Consider the following 19,995-nt stretch of genomic DNA (forward strand, 5'->3'; position numbering starts at 1 on the left):
AGTGCAGGTGGGACAGGGTCGATGATGAGTGCAGGTGGGACAGGGTCTATGATGAGTGCAGGTGGGACCGGGTTGATGATGAGTGCAGGTGGGACAGGGTTGAGGAGTGCAGGTGGGACAGGGTTGAGGCGTGCAGGTGGGACAGGGTTGATGATGAGTGCAGGTGGGACAGCGTTGAGGAGTGCAGGTGGGACAGGGTTGAGAATTGCAGGTGGGACAGGGTCGATGATGAGTGCAGGTGGGACAGGGTCTATGATGAGTGCAGGTGGGACAGGGTTGATGATGAGTGCAGGTGGGACAGGTTTGAGGAGTTCGGGTGGGCAGGGTTACGGAGTGCAGGTTGGACAGCGTTGATGATGTGTGCAGGTGGGACAGGGTCGATGATGAGTGCAGGTAGGACAGGGTTGAGGAGTGCAGCAGGTATGACAGGGCCGACGAGAGCAGGTAGGAGACGGCAGGGACAAATTTCTTCACTCTCTGATAGAACATTCACCATTACCAGAATTCAAAATTCAAATGAAAGGCAAAATCAACAAGAAGAGCCACCTTCCTTGTTTGGCTGCTCTCAGACTGGCTATTATCCACATGGTAATGGGCATGGTTCTTTGCTCAGATTTCTCAGCCTGGGGACACTGTTTAAGGCACCAGAAGATGTGATGTCTTGAAGTTTGAAATAGCATTAACGTACATCCTCCAGAGAGGACTACAAAAGCTGAAGTCCAGACATTGTTGCTGGAGAGTTAAGAGCTTTTTCTGCAAAGGATGCTGGTGGCTCTCTTGAGTTTCAGTTTGAGTCAAAAGTGCAAAGTCATCAAATCCAAAGGGATTATCACACAGCAGCATCTGCAGAGGCAGCACTTGCTAAAATGTCATACACTCAGCATCTTCTTGAAGCCTAACTTTCAGTTACCTCTATCCTCGGATTTGGATTTGTAATAAAAGCTACCTTTAATTGACAAAGATATTGGATCCAAATGGCTTCAGATCAAAACGATATCCAGTAAGCACTGCAGTTGTTAAAACAACATTGTAAATAGTAAAGCTCGTCACTGGGAACACTATGACCAAAAAGCAAGTTGGGAAGGAAAGGTTTGGGGGGACTTATACTTCCATATTCCTGTTGAAGGACGTCAGGACAGTAGGGCAGGAACCTGGAGGCAGGAACTGACACAGAGGCCATGGAGGAGTACTGCTTACTGGCTTGCTTCCCAGGGTTTGCTTAACCTTCTTTTTATAGAACCCAGGACCATCAGCCTAGTGATGACACCACCCACAGTGGACTGGGCCCTCTCTCATTGATCACTAATTAAGAAAATGCCCCACAGCTGGATCTTACGGAGACATTTTCTCAGATGAAGCTCCTTTCTCTCTGATGACTCTAGCTTGTCTCAAGCTGACATAAATCCAGTCTATCCAGGACCTGAGTTCAGAAAACCACATAAATGCTGGGTAGATGAGCAAACTCACTCCTAATTCCAGCCTTAAAAGGCAAAGACAAGATATTCTCACAGTAAATTGTCTACCAGACTAGCCATACGGGCAAGCTCTGAGTTTGATTGTGAGACTCTGCCTTATTGAATAAAGTAGAAGAATGATCACGGATGTTTCCCAATGTCAAACCCAGGCTTCTGCATACGTTCTCATGCATATGCATACACATGCTAAAAAGGGCATGTATATATACTTGAAAATGGAAAGAGAAAAATACATAGCAATCTAATTACATGCTTATTTTAATCTCTTTTCCACATATATGTAAACATTGTATTCCACATATAGATGAACAGGAGTGGTAGAGCAAATACCAGAGGAAATAGACAATTAAAAATACAAAGCAAGGGAACTTTGTAAGTTGACTTCATGTATTTGTATTCAACACTTGAATATTTTCATAATGAACATATTTCATTATGTTCTAGACAATTTTCTCACTGCTCATAATGACAAGAGTTCCTTTGATTGTGTGTCATGTTGACCTTCATTTGTTTATTTATAACTTGCAGTGTTTCAATAACTTGGTTGGTTCTGTAAATTTGCCCAGGCACTGATTCCGCTTCTATACCAAGTAAGTATATTTTGGAGTCAGATACAACAACACTAATCCTGGGCAAGTTAACCCCTATGATAACAGTAAAAATTAAACATATCTCTTCTTCAATGGGGACTCCATGAGGAGTTAAGCACTGAGCCAAGGGATGAACACAGATGGCCTTGCTTCACCCTCTGACACATCATGGATAAGTACAGTATTAGAATCATTTCCTACTTTGCTGAAGAGGAGTCTGACATTGGGCTAGTTAAGTGACTTGCTGTTGGTCAAATGAATAACTGAGAAGCAAAGGCAAGCCCCAAATGTGCCACTGTATTTACCTCTCAGTTCCCTCTAGTGAAAAGTGTGGGCAGGAAGATTCAACTCACAGGACTGTTGCAAAATTTAAATGAGGTTGCATACATCACCAATGCCAAAGAGGCTGGGCACAATAGCTACCTACTTGAGGCTGCTAAGGTGGCCAGTACTGTGACAGTTACTACTACCACTAAATGGACCACTCTTGTGTAAACTTAAAGCCAAATAACACTTTGAATAATGATGGTGGTAACTTGAATTTCTAACAACAATGAGAGAAATCAATTACCAAGTCTTGTTATGGACTAAATACGTTAGAATCTTCAGCAAAAATATCTATGAGTAGTGATGGTCATTTTGTTGTTGTTTTGAGACAGGGTCTCATGTTATAACCCATACTGGTCTGAAACTCACTGTGTAACCTAAAATGGCCTTGAACCCATGGCAATCTTCCTACCTCAGCCTCCCAGGAACAGGGGTCACAAGATGAGCCCCCACAAATAGTGAGATACTAAATGTCTTCATGAAGAAATAATACTATATGCTTCTGTGGTAGAAATAGAGCCCAAGTCACATTTGCCCCTCCCTTCCTAGAAAACTCCTATTCATCCTACTACATGTCCCTCCCCAGTGCTCTCTTTCCTGGGAACTCCTTATACCCAGAAGAGAAGGGGACAGAAACCCCTCCTCTGTAATGCAGCAACATAGCACTAGGTGGTAGCCAAGAGTGAAAACCATATTCTAGGAAATTAATACCTGTACTCAGCACAGAGCCTGAACTATAGAAGGTAAACAATTAACTGTCTCTTTAATGAAAGAAAGCTTTGGATGTGTTGATTTTGAGTTGTTCATAAGGTAAATATTTGAGGCTAAATATTGCAGCTAAAGTGGGGGTCAGATATAGAACATCTAGCACAGATCCTCCAAGATGAATGTGTCAGCAGGACCTTGTCTTCCCTTGCCTGCTCATCTTGGGTCCAGGTTCCGCTCTGTCTGCACAAAGCCCTCCCTTGGATTCGATCTCTCTAGGACTCCAAGAAGTACATGCCAATGGCTGTCAGTGCTATTCAAAAGAAGTGGTAGAGATGAGAAACACCAGCAAACAGAGCTATCTCGAAGGGGACACCACTTCGGTAAGCTTTAGGGTGGGCTTTTCCTCTAACTCAGTGAGTTGTACAGGATTTCGTATGCAAGACAACTTGCAGCCCTTGGTATTACAGAGACAAAGTCAGAGGGATACTAGATGGTTGCCATTTCTACAATGTTCTAGTGATGAGACCAGGATAGAAACTGGTTATGCAGTTTAGGGACAGGGTTCTCTCTTCTTGTCCTTGTCCAGAAAGGTTTGGTTCCATCCTGGCCAGGGACTAGAAATGCTATAAATACTAGGAGACTCTAGTTCCCAGTCTGGTTTCTTATTATTTTTCTCCTCCTTTCACACAGCTATGTGACACTATGACCAAAATTCCAATTAAGACACCTGTGATAGAGAGGCACACAGACACCTGTAGTGTGGGTCAACTGGAGTGACCAGCTACCCCAACATGCCTCTACCCACATTTGGTCATAAGTCCTGTAAAAAAAAAGCCATTAAACTAGCAGCTCAATGCCCCCCCCCCACTCTTGTCACACAGGAGCTGTGCTTGCTTTATCGTAAGCCTCCATCTACACACCCATAATCAGCTCCTCTCTAAACCCTCACCCTCCCTGTGCTATGTAAAACCTGTTCTAATTAGCAGCACAAGAACCTGGTATCATCGACTCACTGGAAGATTTGTGTGACCAGGAGTTTGGGTATCCTAACTTGTGTGTTGAGATCACTGGAGGCTAGAAAGCCTCTGTCACACTCAAGAATCCCATTTTCTCCCCCATTTTACTATCTATGAAACCTTGAGCAAGCAAGTCAACTCTGACTACCTGTAAAGTGGGTAAACACACATCAAGGTTGGGGTAGGAACTATACAAAGTTCTGGGTGTTAAACATTTCTAGGGCCAAGCACTGAACTTACTTATCACATATTAATTCCCTTGTTTTTGCCTTTCCTCCAAACCAGCTTTCCTTCTGAAGCCATCTAGTTTGGGGTTCTAGATCAAAGCCAGCTACTTAGAAGCCTATGGATTAGATTTTGAATTTGCCTCAATGGTTTGGGACTGAACAGGCATGACTAGGCCATATCTAGTGAAAAACATTGGGGGAGGCTGGAGAGATGGCTCAGCAGTTAAGGCTAAGAATGTTCACAGCTCTTCTTCCAGAGAACCAGAGTTCAGTTTCCAGCATCCACACCCGGGGCTCACAATAGCATGTAACTCTAGCTCCCAGGGTTCTGCTGCCCTCTTCTGGCACCTGTGGGCACCCATACATAGGTGCCAGACACTCATATAGACACCTATATACAAAAAAATAAAAACAAATCTTTAAAAATAATATGGTGGCATAACCATGAAAGAACCTGTGTTCCCAAATCTGATCACCGAGCAGCGTGGTATGAGGACTGTCAAGACTCTCCCCAGGCATTGCAGGCTGATTTAAAACCAGGAATTACCCACTCTCGTTGTGTTTTTCACAAAGCATTGCAATACTCACTGGAGTGTCCCCCTCTTCCTCTACTTGGTAAGGGGATTTGTGGGGAAAAATAGAACACAACTATTCATCGAAACTTTGTTTGCTCAGACCCTCAATTCCATCAAACAGAGGAAACATAGATTTTTCAATTTTGATGTAGTCCACAATCTTTCAGGTTTTCTTGAAAATTCAAACCACAGGAATGATAATATGCTCCCATGTTTCTGAACAATATTACCAAGCCCTATACCAAGCAAGTCTTACAGCTTAACCCCAGTCTTTACAATTTCTTGAGCTAGCATCAATTGAATTTTTGATAATTTCAGATTTGATCATTTGAAAATTTAAAAATCATAAGCACAATTTCTTATCAAAAAGCGTAATTTCTTGAACTAACTTTAGTTCATTTGCAGGTTTCTCTCTCTTAATTACTGTCATGGAAAATAATATACCTGGAAAAGCACAATGATCAAAATGGGGAAAGAGTGGCCCATGAAGACAGAGAATCAATAACTCTTTTTTCTTTAGTAACTCTGGAGCTCACACCATGCAGAAGTTCAGCCCCTGTGTTTTCCAGCAGTTCTGGAAGCACCCCAGAACAGCTGTCCAAAATTGTTGAAAATGGGTCCTTTGAAAGCCTTAACCTTCCCTAGAATGAAGAAAATGGAAACCCTTTCATCACCTCTATGTGAAGCAAACCTAAAAGTCACCTTTAAAAAATTCTACTTGGGATTACTGCAGCTCCATTCCATCCCACTCCTATCTTCTCTGTGCACATCCTCCCAGATGTAGTTGTAAGTACAAAGCCAGGATACCACAGCTCTTTCTGTGTGCACGCAACAGCCCTGCCATTGAGAACAGCAGCTCAGCTGCAACAGCCATTGGAAGCAATAGCAAGAAGCTGAAGGAGACAGCTGTGCAGGAGTCTCTTCCAGAGTCACTCACATGTGAAGCTGCTCAGTGATATCACTGAGGGAGAGGCCATCTCTCTAGGGCTGCCCTTCTCTAGGGAAAGTCAACAGCCTCCTCATGCTAGGGGGAAAGAACTGGTCCTTCATCAAGACTTATAAAGAGGAAGTTGCCAACACCATTCTCAACTACTGCAGTCCACGGGGCTCCATGCTGTGTGGACAGCCCATGTACATCCAGTTCTCCAACTTGAAAGAGCTCTGAACTGACAGCTCAATCAACCAGGTGCATGCTTAGGAGGGTCTGCAGGTCATGAACTCCATGCCATTGCAAAACCTGACCTTGACTGTCTCCACTGAGGCTAAGGATATGGAAACAGCCACGGTGCAGGCCTGAGCTTTTTGCTCAGCGTCATCATGGAAAATCTGTTCTACCCAGAGACTCTGGGTGCGCTGTACCAGGTTTTCTCTAAATTCAGCACCATCCTCAAGATCCTTCCAGGAGCTGCTGCAGCATGCTGACCTGTCAACGGATGGCCAGAACACTCACAAAGCCTGCTGTATGCTGCACAGCTGCTTCTCCAAGGTCACCGGCCTCAACCTCAAGGGCAATGACAAAAACAGGCACTGCACTTACCCTGGCCTGCTGTCTGGAGATGTCTAGGGATCCTGGACCTAACCATGGTTGCGGCCTTCTGCCTTTCTGTTCCCAACATCCATAGAGAGCTGACCCCTTTGGCTATTCTTTGTGCAGCAACTGAAACCACAACAGTCTGAATTGCCATCCCAGGCCTGGCTGGTGCTGGGGATTCCATCCTGCTGGTCAATCACCTGAACCCTGAAAGAGTCACCCTTTAAAGTCTCTTTATTCTTCTCTGCATCTGTGGTGACATACAATGGGGGAAGATCTTGTCCAACAAGAACGTATTGGTACAGATAGCAGATGGCAGCCAGGCCCCGCTGGCCATGAGCCACCTGAACAGGCACAGGCTGCATGGGAAGTCAGTGTGCGTTATCACACTGTCAAAGCAGCAGAGTGTGCGGCTGCCTTGTGAGGGCCCGGAGGACTAGGGTCCAACCAGAGACTATGGCAGCTAACCACTGTACTGCTTCAAGAATCAGGGCCCTAGAAACTTCCAGAACATCTTCCTAACCTCAGCTACCCTGCACTGGACAACCTCCAGTGCCAGTGGCATGGTTAAGGGATTCAAGCTCTTCCAGAAGGACTGTAAGATGGCACCAGTCCAGATGGGCTCTGAGGAAGAGGTAGCGCCGACACTGACGGAGCTACACAATCATGACCTAAGCAAGGGGCACTACTTATGGTTTGTCATGCCCCAAGTTTACCATGTGGGTGCCTGTAGGGCCTATGGTAGCTTCCACCATTCTAGAAAAGCCCACTTTAAAAAGCAACTGAAGTGACCGTACAGTCCAGAGATCCTGTTTTTTTAAAGAAGGAGGAGTTTACCTTCCCCTTTAAGTATATCTAGACCACCTTGCCACAATAAAAAAGAAATTGGCTTGAGCCACAGAGGCCCAGTTAGCACCATGCGTTGAGGGGCCCAGGAGTGAACCACACTGGTAACATAGAACACAGCTGCTTTCTCCTATCTTGCAAAATCAGCCTGTGTATATGTGTGTATTGGGCAGAGTGGTGGTGGTGGTGGTCCATTAAAGCCATTCTATAGTCTGTAAAAAAATGTTACTTGCTATGGGGGAAGAGATACAACCATAAGAATAGGTGGAGGGAAACTCAGGCTACACCAGGAAGCTTCTTGGTGAGGAAGGCCTATGAAAGGCCAGATGTCAGTAATTCCTATTGAAGGGCTATCCAAAGACCTGCAAGCATCGCTCACATGGCTTGTGGCACCATAAACAGCATGCTTCTTAGAAAGCATTCCAAGATGTTCTAAGGTTCTATAGTGTTAGGTGGATTCTTAACAGTGTTTCAAAAAAGAGAAAGGTCTTCATTCATATCCTGTATACACCCTAAATACTCTGTATGACTCATTCATGTTCTCAAAGGTCATTGATGTTGACCTACTATGAGAGAGAGGCTCTGTTTCCTTCCTGTTTATGGTCTGGTCCTCAGCCCTGGTTTGGCATATACAAGTCACCAATAGCATATCTGATAGATTATTCGTTGACAGTGTCTTCAGCCTGTTTTTAGTTCTGAAGACTTATCAGTATCTTCAAAGATGATGAACCATACAGCCTTATAGGATTCAAGCAGTGGCACTACCTGATCCTCAAACCCAGGAATAGAGGTAGCCACCATCAACTCTATATTACTGTTCCTCTTCTCAAGATACTTGTCTTTTTGCCAGTGAGGAAATTGGTCCCTCTCCTGCCTTGCCTTGTGTCCCTGCTTGCTACTGACTCCTCCCCAGACTGAGACAGCATTCTTAACCTTCTTAACATAGGCCTCTGCCAGTTCCTGCGCTGATTTTTGCAAAGACCTGGGAAATAGGTAAATTCTAAGTTTGAGAGACATCAGGTGTTAAGACAATAATTCTGTAATGTCAAAAATGACAAAATAGCACCTGTCCAAGAAGCTCAAAGTCTCCCTAGATCACCATGGAGAACTGAGGTATGTATCTTCCATTTTCAAATCAATTTTCAGGAGAAACAGATTCTCTAAATGAAATGATTTTCTACACTGAAGACAGGGTGATGGAAAGATCTGGGCCTGAGAAGAGAAACGCATCCCCTCTCACCAGGACTGTTATTGTCATTATCTTTTCTGGGAAACGTGAGAATGACCTGGCCTGTTGAAAAGGGTAGATAATAATCTAGCATGAGGAAGCTTGCAGCCCAACTTCATCATGAGGAAGCCATATGAGCCAATATCGAGCGAGTCCTCAGGCCTCCCGGAGTGCACAGGTGTGTCTTGAAAGAAACTGAAACAAAGGGAGAAAGGGAAACAGGTCTGTTCCAATCAATCACAACTTAACAAACAACAGGAAGTGTACCATATTCTCTGTGGGGTGATTAGATTTCCCAAAGTCCAAGCAAACCACCTCATGTATTAGCCTACGAGAGACCGGAAAAGCCGTGCTGTGGAAATGGCTTCTTCTTGTAGTTTACATCTGTCCACCTATATTTTTTTATATTACAGATGTATTTATTTATTTAAAAAAACAACATGAGATTGACACTATCAACAAAATTTGAAGTTCCCATTTTGTTTTGCTTTGTTAAGACATATTCTTACTTTATGCCCAGGCTAGCATTGAATTTACAATTCTCTTGCCTCAGCCTTTCATGAATTGAGAATACAGGCCTATGCCATCAGGCTTGGTGCACAATATTTTAGATTTTACTTATTTATTTTTGTGGAGGGGTGTGTGTGTGTGTGTGTGTGTGTGTGTGTTGATGTACACACCTGTGCGGGCGTACTTACCTGTGCACATGCCTATGGAAGCCAGAGGTCACCTTCAGGCATTATCCTTTACCATTTCCTACATTTTTTTTTTTGAAACAGGTTCTCTCACTAATCCTGCTCTTAACTGTTTGATCTAGGAGCCCCTAGAAACTGCCCATCTCTGCTACCCTACACAGTGCTGGGGTGACAGGCATGGGCCACTATGCACGGTTATTTATGTAGGTGCTGGAGATCTGAACTCAGGTCCTCTCACTGAGCAGCAAGCACTTCACCTACTGAGCCATCCCTCCAGCCTCACATCTGTTTTGTTTCTGCATCTTAAATATCATCCTCATAGCTATGAAGTGATGGCTGGGTGCAGTTTGGCTTACATTTCTGGTGGTAAGTGATGCTGAGCATCTTTTTTGAATACCTGCTGGACAGAAGACATCATTCTTAGAGAAATTCCTTTCTATATCCTCTGTCCATCTTCAACTGGACTGCTCTTAGTTTCATGACTGCTATTTGTAGGAGAGATTCTTACCTATTTTGGATATTAATTACTTGTCATCTACATAGTTTTCAATTTTTCTTCTAATTCTCTGGGCTGCCCTTGACAACACTGGGTGAATAAGGAACTTGTCTCAGTATAATAAAGTTTATATGAGGAAAGCCCACAGTTAACACCATATGCACTGTCAAAGAAAATAAACAATTTTCCCCGAAGAACAAGGACAAAGAACAATGTTAGTAGCATGAGCCAAAAAGAACTTGTGAACTATTAATAGACATTTTAAAGGATTAATTTAAATAACTTACAAAATTCAATGAGTTATAAAGGAAAATCACCTATACCACTAAACTGGCAGACACTGGTGCACACATACGTCACAGGAACAAATCAAAATACATGTAGGGACTTAATGGCAAAAGTCAAAGAACATCAATAAAAGTCTTTAGTTAGCTAAATAAATAGCTAAATAGTTCATAACTAAGAGTCTAATAGTGAAAATGTCATTTTCTCAAACCTGATTTATATTTGAATTAGAGATTCCAAATAAGATATTTGGAAACATAAAAGTACAGTGACAATTAAAATATTCCTAAAGAGCACCATGGAAGGAAAGGGTCCTGCAGATATCATACTTTATATATTTAGGCTGTATTAGCACAGGTGCAGGACATGGGCTAGTGGAACAGAGTTCTCCAAAGTACTTAGTTTTGATTGATCTCAGAGGACGCAAAGGGAGTGGAAAGAGAGATAATTCATTCATGATGTGGACTTTCCACACGAAAGAAATTAAGTAGCCTCTCTTCCTGACCCAGACAGGTTTCATTAAATCCAACACTGAAAGTGAAGAAACTGTTAGAAAAAATAGAATTTCATCCTTATGTTGAATAAATTAAATAACATGTAGCAACATAATCTGTGAAGAAAAGATGTTCAAGCTTGACTCTAGCTAGATCAAGACTCTGTGTTCAGAAGAGTGAAAATATAAGCTACTAAGTGTTATGTTTATAATTACCAAACTATAAGAATCACAAGTATGCAAGAAACTAATAAAATTAATAAGAATGACAAGAGGTAGAAAACCATGCACAAGATAAGAACTAGATTATATGAAAATAATCCTGTGAACAAAACACCCTACCTACTGACAATTAGGCAAATGATGAAAATCATCTCACCCTTAAAGTTAGATAATCCTTCCACGTTATCAGGGTGGCAATTCCAAGTTTGGATAAAGATATAAGAAATAAATTAAAATATGAACAAAAACAAGTACTGCCTGCCCACTACTGGTTAAACTACAAGGTCTGTCAACACAGCAGCATGCCTTAGTGGCTAAAGTCGGACAATCCTACTCCTTATTGTGAACCCCACAGAAATTCATAGCTACCAGGAAACATTAAGAATGTTCAAACAGCTTGTTCCTTCTGATAGAATTCTGGAAACAGTCTAGATGTGCATCTACAGCAGAGCGAATAAATTATGGCATATTCATAACTGAACACTGCTGTCAATACAAAGGAAGCTCCAAGTTAAGATGAAGAAGAAAGATTTTTCAGTCAGTAAAGTACTTGTCTTGGAAGTCGGAAGACCTGAGTTTGATCCCCAGGCCCGCATTAGAAAGAATCGAGTTTGGTTGTGCACACTTGTAATCCCAGGCTAGGGAGGCAGAGACACAATTACCTAAAGCTCACACCCAGCGATATAGACCACTTGGCGAGTTCCAAGTCAATGAGAGAACCTATCTCAAAGAAATTAAAAGTAATGTAGACAGTGCCTGAGAAATGACATCAAGGTTGCCCTCTGTCCTCTACGTGAAATGTACATGTGTCATGCACACAAACACAGAGATACAGAAGAAAATGAAGGGCATGCACACACACACACTTCCATAATTAGTCAATAACAAGTACTTTATTGGGAGATGGCTACACACATAGTACAACTACCCCCAAAAGGGGTTCAGTTTAATATGTAGGAGAGCAAGATAGACTACTGGGGAATGAGCAAGGACTGAATGCAGAAAATGGGCATGGCTAATAAAAGAGATGTAAAGCTAACTATTTCCCAGTTCTAAGTCTGTCGCTGAGTTTTCGCTTTTGGTGGTGGGTAAGTACATGGAAATATATTTGATAATGAAAGCATGGAATCCAATGTGGAGCTCCATCGCTTCAGAATGGCTGTCTCTAACTGTAGAGATGTTCATTGAGACATCTTTAGGTCTAGCTAATTTTGGTGTGTGATGTTTTCTTATAATAAAGTTTATAAAATATAAGACAAAAAAGTAAAGGTGCAATTAACACAAGACACAGGCTAACATCCCACTCCTTAGGAAGCTGTTTTAGCTTCTGGTAGGACAAAGGAGGTGGTGTAAGCAGAGAGAACCATTGTAGGCTACTAGTACTGGTCCTCGGCAGACTGGAAACTACAATGATATTTACTGTACTTTTTCCTTAAGCTGCACATATATTTGATATATTCTTTTGTGGCCAGTGTATAATTTCCACTTTTTAATAAAAGAAATTGTTATATCTTTGCTCGAAGCCATTAGTGGTGCTGGATGTCAGGGTTCCTCAGGCCAGAGGTCCTCATGGCCTCATGTGGACTAATAAAATAGACAAGCTAACAAACACTGAACGTCCTCCATGTCTCATGGCTGGAGGCAGATTAAGTAATAAAGCCAGGCCTGTGGATTTACGCTGAGTGCAGTATTTCCACACAGTATTGCAACCCATCGTTCACTGACCCCTCATATTGGCATCGTGATTGCAACAGAAACGGACCCCAATTCAACCAGATCCAAAGAAGTGAACCAGTGAAAACGGAGGTTTGTACTGTTTATAACAACAACAAAGAGCTCAACAAAGACGTGAAGCTTTTTCTCCACAACAGCAAGTGCATTTTCGCATCTCCTTAGCCTGCTGACACTGTTTATAACAGCATAGAAAGGTCACCACAGCCTCAATCCACCCAGTAAGATTTGCTGCTATGCTCTTTCTAGCGCCACAGCTTTATTAAATAACAGCTCTCATCTGATTCCCAGGAAGGCCACTGGAAGGTTACAGTGGGCTCAGGTGTGCTGAGGGTGGCTATGATTGGGTTCTCCATTTGCACGATGTCTACCCTCTGCATCACTCAGCAGGTTTCCTGAGGATCTGCAATCCAGGCTAGTGACTTCCCTGAGGCACTAAGCTAGGATTCCTGGCTTTTTATTTTTCAGATGCAGAAACAAGTTTGATAGAGATTTAGTGTTTTTAGTGATGAGATTACCTCCCTTCCTAAAATACTGATACCAAGGAGGATGGAGTGCTACAAACTCTGGTCTTTGAGTGGGTTTTCATAAAAAGAGAAGGAATGAGGGAATCCAACACCAGCTTGGGGTTGGCATTTTGTAATTTTTCTTTGGCATGCAGGAAGGTGGGGGAGTTTCCCATGATTCTACCATCATGTCACTGTGGAATCCTGATTTATAAGGAGGAATTTTTCCCCTAAAACTATAAGTTAAAATATTTAACTTATAGTAAAGATCTAATCTACTATAATTTAATAAAGAGTGATTAAGGAACAGAAAAATCAAGAGAAGATATAGGTTGATTTTTTGCTTTGTTTTGCTCTTTTGTATTCAACAAGAGGCCTATTGTGCTCATTCTGAACTTTCCATTTCAGCATCTGCCTTCAGTTCAATGCTCCAGTCTCCAGGATATTAAGGAACTCACCTTACTTAGCTTACTTCCCAGTGCAGGAGTTTCCTCGTCAGACACAAAGGACTGTCCAATCCTCGAATTAGCCTTTATCCAGTGGTGCCAGGTACTAGGAGATAGGAACGGACATAGCGTACAAAATCCGGCTATGGCAGGGGCAGTGGATGCCAATGTCCTTCTGGAAAGAGTGCATTGAGAGGGACAGGGAGAAATACAGAATTCTTGCTTCTTTCACCTTTTGGGGGTGTAACGTGCAAAGTTAAACACAGATTCTTGCACATTCTAGGCATGTTCTGTCATGCAGCTTTTCCTCATTTCCATTCCACAGAATAAAAAGAGCAAAGAGCCGAGGAGATGGGTCAGTGGGTAAGAGGGCTGGGTAAGCCTGAGGACCTGAGTTCAGATCTTCAACCTCATACAGCATCAGACTTAGGTGTGTGTGCTGTCACCCCATCATTTGAGGTCGAGGGGTTATGGAGAGGAAGGTTGATGGATTGCTGGCTTCTGGTAGAGCTGAAAAATCATGTACTCCAGGTTTAGAGAGGAAGAAAAAGAGGGAGGGACAGAAGGAGGGAGGGAGGAGAGAAAGAGAATGAGAAAGGGAGGGAAGGAGGGAGGGAGGAAGGAGAGAGAGATAACACTTAATGAGAAAAGATCTGCATATATATTCTAAGACATGCCCAAACTGAATATGGTAAGCTTCCAAATAGCCTAATCTTCCTGAAAGTAGCTGCAGAAGAGGGGTTCAACATTGTGAAGAGCTGGCTGATGACAAAGGAGCCCAATGATCTCCTAGGAAAGGTAGGGACATCTTTGAGCTCTCCTTGCCTAAGAATAATTGTTTAAAAGAGGAATGTTTACTTTCATTTTCTCCCTATCACTGCTTTGATCTTTATAATAGCTCTTCCAAAAGTAATCTTCTTGGCTATAAGAAAAAAAAATACAGAAAGAAGTGCTGGGACTTGCAGAGGATTCAACCCTGGTCATAACTCAACTTCCTCCAGAAGGAAAACAGCCCAGGGAGCCTGGAGAAGTATATAGTCATAAACACACTGTCAGATGAGCATATTTCCTGTGATCACCTTTGGCCAAGGCAATATATTCATAGCTGACTGAACAAGGCTACTCACAGGTAAGAACCTGTAGACAAAGGCACAAATATGGGCTAGTACTTGGTAGAAGATGACTGTCAGGCAGGCCTCCTGCTCTAGGAGATGAAATACACGGTCCTCTGGCCACAGAGGGCGCTCTCCCCACTGTGCATTAATGGCCTCCTCAGAACAAGAAAGACACTTACACTGGCATTCTTGCTTAGTCCTATTCTGGGATGCAGCAAGAGAAAAAAACACATCAGGTGTAGCCTCTCAGTCCTGAACTTCTCACCAGAACCAGAAGAAATAAATTATTTTTCTTCATGGATTAGCAGTCAGCGCCATTATGTTACAGCAACATATCTTTGTTACCTGATTCTAACTTGCCCCAAGTATCAGCCAACTCTACCTCCTTACAATACAGGCAACACTCAGAGATCAAGTACATTGAGGATGATATAGACAACACCCAGAGGAACTCAGGTACACCGGCGAAAGGCAGCCGTACCTCAGAGTCCTTATAAAACTGCTAAAGTAGATGAGTGTGTATGCCCAAAGCTGACTCCTCCCTGAGTGACTGTCTACCTCCTCGTTCACATCGTAAGTATGCACAGCTCCATTCCTTCCCAGTCCACTGTTGGGCATCTTCACCATAGCTCCTCCCTCTTCCCTTCTCTGTCTTCATTATGGTGCTACAGAGGAGCCACGAAGGCAAACAAAGCTAATACAATGAATACTATTTCCCACTGTCTCCCAGTCTTCTCAACTTTCTAAATATGTAACTGTAAGTACATAGTCCCACTATTCTCCTTTGTGCCATGAATGACATTGTCTGACGAGCACTGAGCTCACTGAGCCTGCACACAACTTCACAGCACTGTAGATCACAGTGCTGCAGCCATGCAGGAACAGCTGAAGGGAGAAGACCATGTGACAAAACCTGTTTTCTTTTTTTTTTTTTCCTTGTGTTTTTTTTGAGACAGGGTTTCTCTGTGCCTTTGGAGCCTGTCCTGGAACTAGCTCTTGTAGACCAGGCTAGCCTCGACCTCACAGAGATCCAACCTGCCTCTGCCTCCTGAGTGCTGGGATTGAAGGTGTGCGTTACCACTGCCCAGTGACAAAATTTGTTTTCTAATCTCCCACCAACCATATCTCTGATGTAAACAGAAAATAACAGATCTCCATAGGATCTTTTCGGTTGTCTTTTAAAAAATCTTTTTTTCTTTAAAAAGGTCAATAGTATATAAAAGAAGAACATCTATATAATTCAGCCTTCCAATTTAGAAAATAATAATTGTATCAAAAGTGATGGATAAAGTAATCCTAAAACACATGACTGTTAAAATGAAAGAGGGAGCAAGCATCTTCTATACTCCGCCATTTCCTTATTCCTCGCATTTTAATGCCACCCTGTATTTGGTTGGGCAGGAACAAAAGTTACAGGAGTCTGGTCTAGTAGTGAAGTCAAAACATGATGACTTGATCTCTGAGTTATAAGGCTAAGAGATATAATCATGCCAGGAGTCTTGACTGACACATTCCTAGAGTTAGCACAGAAAAACTAAGTTGGGAGGTGGAGAAAGACTGTCTTTTCAGTGCCTTCTATCCATCCCACATCCACTAAAAGCACCTACTCCGAGTATCTTGTGTTCCCCACACTAGAGCCCAGCTATTTCTGAATATTTGCATACGCTAAAAGTACCTACTTTATGTGAAATACTTTTTTGAAATGTTGTTGTGGTATTGTTAAAAAAACACACTAAGTAAGGACTTTAAATCTGGCAGTAGAGGTAAGGTATACAATACTATGTATGACTGAGTGAGCGCCAGGTGCATGGATGAAGGTGGAGTTCCTGGGAGTTGAGGGAAAAGGGTTTGTAGAGCCTGGGGTGAAGACGAATGGGAACATGAAGTGCTGGTATTTATACAGGGCTTTTGTGAATTGATAAGCTTTTAAATACATTGTTGGTAATATTTATTTTATGTGGATGGGCATTCTACCTGCATGTATGTCTGTACACCACATTCATGCCATGTCTGTAAAGGCCAGAAGAGGGCATTAGGTCCTCTCAGAATGAAGTTACAGATGGTTGTGAGCCATCATATGGGTGCTATGAATTGAATCCAAGTTCCCTACAAGAGCAGTCCCTCTTAACCACTGAGCCTTCTCTCCGCCCCTGACAGGCTGAGATCATTAGCATCACTTCTGTAACAAATTAGCAGCTGATGCACTGTCTGCATTTTAGCATCTGTAAAATGAAAGGCATGGGCTAGATAGGGATTTGAGATGTCCGGAATGCAACCCAATGGCCTAACACCTTACTGTTATCTATAAAGTTTTATTGGAACTTCTGTTCACCATTATCTAAGGTTGTTTTTATATTACAGAGATAAGTTTGTGCAGTTGCAAAGATAATCACATATCCTACATATTCACTATCTAACACTTTACAGAAAGAGCTTTCAACTTACATCTTATGTCACTACCCCCATGTTCAGATGCCTAAATGAATCAGACAAGTGACAGACATTAGGGGCACAGGCATAACGGCAGCCACTAGATCTTCTTGGTTCAGCTTTTATCTTCTCAGTTTTGACAGACTTTGATAAGAGAGCTATTTTCTCCATAGAAAAAAAAGACACAAAGAAACTTGCAACTGGCCTTCAGTATCTGTATGGCTGAATCCTCTGCTGAATGGGGCACCCAGCGCTCTCTGTGATGAAAGCAGCCATTTGACTGCAGGAGAATATATGTTTATTGCCAACTCTTCATGTAGCTTCATCGCCACTCGGTGATAGGGAAAGAACGTAGAGCCTCGTGCATGGTAGGCAGACACTCTAGCACAGGGCTGTAGTCTCAGCTTCACATGTAGATTTTCACATAGTATCATTAAGACACAATTTTTCAGCCTAGCAACCAATAAATCTGTCTGCAAGGCACCTGTGCCTTGGGATTACACTCTGACGTTTGCCTAGCTATTTTGCGGAGAACTGAATTTGTGCTAATAGATGTTATAGGTCACAGTACACCTGAAGATGTGGTGGAAGGTAGGAAGCAGTAGAACAATGGCCTATGTGTGGAAGAACATACCAGAGGACAGGGAGCTGCTGTTAGGAACCACATATGTGGGAAGAGGACATGTAGATGAGGCAGGGTCAGTGAAGCGAAACCATCTAGGGCACGGCTTCAGATTCCAGATTAAAGAAAAAGGTGAGCATGGCATTATCCCAGAATAAAATGGTGTCTGTGGTTTAGTTTTATGGTGGAGTTACTTACAGAACTAGGGGAAAGGCAATTCAATGCAGGGTATCAAAGGTCCCACACTACCCAGGATTGAGTCCTTTTCTTGGTCACAAAATAACCAGTGTTCTGGCTGGGACAGTCTGGGAGAATGGTTATTCTATGAGAGATGTGAATTGCTAGGAGGCTGATTTTATAATCTAGAAATAAAACAAGCTTCTTGCGTAGAAAGGTCTTCGTCCTATTGTCCTCCAGTGGATGACTTCTCTCTGAATTTCCATGGAGACTTTGTGTCACTGTGAGTGTGTTCTAGCTGTAAACCCTTATCTCACAGGACTGAGCTGACTCAGTGGCATGAATACAGGCATACGGCCATGGAGAAGCTATTGTGTGGAAGGCTACATGCTAGAGAAGGAAAGCTTGCTGCTTACAACACTGCTAAAGGTTCCCAAGGAGTGGCCACTTGTGATGCGGCACTACTTAATATTTGTGATGGCCTGAGCACGAATGCACCTCCCCTTCAGTACCACCTTTTACAACTGAGATGGCTAAAGTAGCTGACTAACTTTGCCAGAGTCTGAAGACCAATAAGTGGGAGAGCCAAATTTTAAAACAAGACTTATAACTCATCTCCCCGCCGGAGACCTTACTTCCCCTGCCTCCTCAGCCATCCTCCCCATCTGCTCTCTTAGGGTTCTGGCCCTGAGTACAGATGCCCAGCTCCTGGGAAATAAATGAGCTGCCTCAGTCGAGCTAGCCGGCTGCCTCAAAAGAGCCAGTAGCCTGAAGGAAATTCAAGGGAGAGCCACATGAATAATTAAGAGCCCAGAAGAATTGATCTGTCAGGAAAGATTAGAAGAATTCAATAAAGTGTACTTTGCCTAAGCTAAGACAAGGGAAGAGGAAGTGGGGGGCGGGTGTTGAGGAGCAAGGGAACAAAGCCATCACAGAGTAGGCGGGCTTTCTGCTGGCTACATGTGGCACAAAGAGGCACCAATGACAAAGAGACATGAAAAAGAGAATACACCAAGGCAAACCTGAAGAATAATTTCTCAAGGATCACACTTACCCCAGAACCAGGAAGAACACTGTCTATGCACCCTACATGAATGAATAAAACCCCAGTTGTTTTATTTTCTCCTTTCCAAGCAGACTGCATTTCCTTAGCATAAAGTATTGAGCTCAAGGTCCTGGCTAGGTATCTTCAACAGTCAGGTTTGTCCAGGTAACTCATATGTGAAAATGAATCCAGTCAGTTAAGAGCTAAGACGGACTAACACGAGCATGGCTTTTCTAGGTTCTACTCTATGTACCACACAAACATCCTTCCCCACATTCACTTGCCCGGTATCATACTCATGAACAGGTACTCTGCACAGTCTTGTTTTCTTTTTAATCCCAAGATCCACCCTATACTTATTGATTTCCTGTGATAGTTCTACAAGCCAGACACTAGGCTAATTGTCAGCCTGCTGCGGTGACCAAGACAGGCTCAGCCCCTGTCCTCACTGAGCTGTGTAATCCAGTAATGCGGATCAGCATTTCAATGACGTCCACAGGGGCCATCAATGTAAAATATTGTGAATTACTGTGAAGGAGAGGAATGCAGTGTTAATCATGCTATGAAACGAAAGGCTAGCTCAATGCAAGGAGGCAGAATGGCCTCCTTAAGGAGAAGACAGTAAAGCTAAAGCCCGTGTCAGGTAGGTGGTAGGTGGGAGAGAGTAACATCTCTGGGTGATGGAGAGATGATCTCTAGGCATGACAGGTTTTATAAGAATGCTTTCTTTACTGAGGGTGTTGCCCAGCAACTGGATCAAGAATGTGATTATTAGTGGAGTTTTGTCCTGTTGGTTCTCAAACCGGGAGAAAAGCAGGAATCCAAAGGCCAGACATGTATGGAGTAAGCGGGCAAACACCCAATAAAACTGCACCAATGTTGGCATTGAGCTTCCCTAGATGGTTCTGCCAATATTGACAGATTCTAAAACCAGTTGATTTATGGAAAAGTACAAATGGAAGACCAAACTCATACGTTCTAGAGAATTCCTATAAAATCAGAGGAGAGCTACATGGAAAGGCTATTGTCACTGTATGACATACTGACTGGGGTCTTTACACACTTTGTCCCCACACAGCATGGAAGTGATGAGCATGGGCTCTGCAGTCAGACCCTGAATTCTACCTCTGCTGAACTTCTCAATGCTTCAGTTTCCTCCAGTGCAAAACATGAGACAATAACAGGGCCTATTTTTACCAGATTTTAGAA

The 19,995-nt window shown here is 42.9% G+C and overlaps 1 protein-coding gene and 1 pseudogene across 1 annotated transcript in view; one reads left to right on the top strand and one right to left on the bottom strand.

Annotated features, from left to right (window-relative positions):
- LOC121432561 overlaps positions 1 to 7,240 on the top strand; it is a 148,351-nt pseudogene extending 141,111 nt beyond the window's left edge.
- The window catches only part of Frmd4a (FERM domain containing 4A), a 582,923-nt gene that overhangs the window by 538,704 nt on the left and 24,224 nt on the right, over positions 1 to 19,995 (bottom strand). The window lies entirely within an intron of this gene.

Source organism: Microtus oregoni, unplaced genomic scaffold, assembly GCF_018167655.1.
Source record: "Microtus oregoni isolate MIOR12 unplaced genomic scaffold, Mior012 000035F_ref0000213, whole genome shotgun sequence".
Classification (NCBI taxonomy): domain Eukaryota; kingdom Metazoa; phylum Chordata; class Mammalia; order Rodentia; family Cricetidae; genus Microtus; species Microtus oregoni.